This window comes from Calypte anna, chromosome 2 (assembly GCF_003957555.1).
Source record: "Calypte anna isolate BGI_N300 chromosome 2, bCalAnn1_v1.p, whole genome shotgun sequence".
NCBI lineage: Eukaryota > Metazoa > Chordata > Aves > Apodiformes > Trochilidae > Calypte > Calypte anna.
The window spans coordinates 127,840,435-127,843,847 of record NC_044245.1 but is presented as its reverse complement, the minus strand read 5'-3'; positions in this window follow the sequence as shown (position 1 = coordinate 127,843,847).

Sequence of the window (3,413 nt, the reverse complement as noted above, 5' to 3'; positions counted from 1 at the left end):
TGCTGGTTAGCCAGACACACAGATATGCAAATAAAGCTGCTGGCAGCAGCTCTGAATGGTATGGCTCCTAATCCAGCCCACTTGTTCCTAGTTTTTCTGGTTTAAAGTGGCTGAAATTTGATTATGCTTCAATATGTATCTGATCAATAACCAAGGTTAGAAAAAAGCCTCACTTTTTCTCCACGATTGTCATTATGAAGGATGTGATCCATCAAGGAGAACAAGGGAATTTTTTTCTAACTTTGGTAAATCTGTTTTCATACACACACACACTTTCTACATATGCATGCATAAACATAGCATTAATATCTGTTGTATATGTATATATTATATAAACCCTTTTACAAGTTAATGTGTAGATGAGGAAAAAACATACCTAACCTATAGCATGAAAAGGTTGAAGAAGAGAAAGGAGAACACTAACAAATTACTCTCTACTTCCTTGTACAACAAGTGTCCAGATCGTGCCTTTATGACATAAAAAGGCCTTTTAAATCAAATCACTCCAATGGAGAGAGCTGTGAATCCACTGACACAACACGGAGATAACCCAAACTTAGCTACTATGAGACAAGCACAGCAGTGTACAACTACAAACACACTGGAGAAGACCTGTGTTCACAAGCAGCACCAATATCTCTCAAGAAAAATACTACTTCAAAAGATGCAAACAAAACAAGTTCACCTACCCACCTTGGTTCAATAGCACAAGAGTTTACCATAGGACACAAAACATAAGAACACTCTTCCAGTTATTTTGAGCTCAAGGACTTCCTGAGGCTTGTGTGTATTCACTAACCCACAATGAATTTCCTGCCCTTGAAATTATCTGGTTTGTTTGAACCTCCATCAGTTTTCAGCTTCCACATAATTTTTTGCCTACAAGTCCCACCAGCATACTACCCACTGACTAAAAAATTTATTCAAAAGATTATTGAAAAAAAAAAGAACAAAGTTAAACTGTGTTTCTACAATTATTGGGTTTAAAGGCACTGCTTGAAAGTCATCAAAATGGCATTAAAACTGAATAAATACAATAAGATTTAGCTTTAACACTACAAAACCTGTAGCAGTAAATTCCAACTTTGTACATGGTAGAAGTTGTTATAGAACATGTTAGCAGTTGCCAAGTAGTGCAGTTATTCATTACTGCACTATGTACATACACACAGCAACTAGCACACCTATTTATACAGGATTAGATAAGGAAAGAAATCTCTCCCTCCCATTAATCCTATTGTGTTTTTTCTCAAAAGCCTGGGCCTAGGCAGAGACAGAGACCACTGATCTGCTGTCAGAACATGTTGCCAGATATAATTAGAAGCTGAACAGTGATATCAAAGACAGAGATCCCGAATAACTTGCTCTCCCTCCTTTGCATGAGGACTTCACTAAAGCTAATTTAATAGCATAGAAGTCATCTGTTTCCTTACACCATCAGGTTTCATCAGCAATGCTAGAAGAGCACTAAGACAAGTCAGAGTTTCAGGGATTTCTGATAGATACTGAAAACCAAAGAAATACTTCCCTCCCCCCTCCCCATCCAGGTTGATTACTGTGTAGAGAACAGAATTGGCTATTATAGAGCCACTTGACCTTGCAAAACACAAGCAGTAAAGCCTTTTGGCAGCAAGTCAAAGAACCTTTCCTTATTTCCCATTCACTATTCACTAGTTAGATTTATGAACCATTGTCTGATTATTAGCCACCAGGTCTGTATTGCTTTTCCATGTACATGCATTTAAATGCACCACTTAGTACAGAGGATGCCCCATTCTTTCCTGCTGCACATACTTAACATTTTTTGAATTACATTTCAGAACCAGAAAACTCCATTTAAGAGTTCTGATTGCAACAGGAAAGGGACCCAATTACTTATTGCATCCTCATAAAACATTGGAACTTACCTGAGAAGCAGTAAGGCTTATTTTTAATGAAATTTTTAAAATGAAATTTTTAATGATTTTTTTTTAAAAAAACAAAAAACAAACACCAGAATATCAGCTACAGTGGATAACTACTTCTATCGGAGAATATACTACTTGTCTGTAGATCAATTACTCTGTATGGAAAAGCAATATCCAAACATCAGATCTAGCAAAAGAAAGAAGCCAATTTGTCCTGGAAACTTTTTTTTTTTGAAAGAAGGTAGTTGTAATTGACATGGAAGCTATATAGTTATGGTTTCTTAAGAATAATATGACTGTCAGCCAAGAACATAAAAGATGATATGGGGACTGATCAGTCTGAAACCAACATATATGCCCACAGCCCAAGCAACCAGTGATGGGATTCACATGGGATCCCATTTAGTGAGAGATCTCTGTAGGGCCTGACACTGAGCCTGAAGTGGCCACTCTGTTATAACTTTACAACAAGTCAGTTACTAACAAACTATTACTGCTACTGTGTTCTTGTGACATACAGAGCTATTATTAAGAAACTTGTTTTATATTGCCAGTGCAAGTTTGGAATTTTATTTTTTTTCTTGATCTTACATTAAAGAAGCTGAGTATGGTAACATATTATCATAACCATAAGACAGACATTAAGGCATTATAGGACTTAACTCAGGAGTGATGAAAACATTTTAATTAAAAAACAAAAAACAAGCAGCTCACAAACATACTGGTTTAGTGTAAAGTAATAAGAAAACCTTTGTTATCTTCCAGGTAAGAGGGCATCCATATTGCTTTGTAAATAGCTATGTGGATGCTTCCCCAGATACAAAAAGCATGGGTCAGAATCTAATGGAAGACTTGAGCTCCTCAGCAGGTTTCCTGACAGACAAGGAATGGTTTATGGCTTACAAGGAAAAAGGCTCTTTCCAAGGCCTCATGACTGCAGAGGACAAATAGTATAAAGAGTTTTTGTTCTGAAGAAGATAGTTAATATATCCAGAAGAGCCAAGAGCCCATCATGAGAGGTCTTTAGGAGGTCAGGAAGAATATATGCCTCCATATGCTTTACACATGCATTCAAAACATATATGCTTCAACGCAGTAATATTATAAATAAGTAAACAGACTTTTCACCATAAAGGTCAAAAGTTACTTTATTACAAAAACCAAAGAATTTCAGCAGAATTTATTAGGGCAGACCCCAATCCACCCCTTCTAAAGAGGGGCCAAGGGCTTCTTTATGGACACAGGAAGGAGTACTGCACACACCAGTTCCCACTCAAGGCACAACAGTGCAAACTAACAAGTTTAAGAGGCATGTTAGGTGAAAAAACACCAAAAAAACCCAAAACCACCAGAAAAAAAAAAATCCCACTGTAACTGTGTGACTATATATATATATATATATAAAAATAATCACTACCTGAAAGACTAAAACTTGGGAAATCCCTAGATAACTTGAAATTCGCTTCCCTGAACAATATCCTGAAACAAGGTGTTCTTGGTAGCATG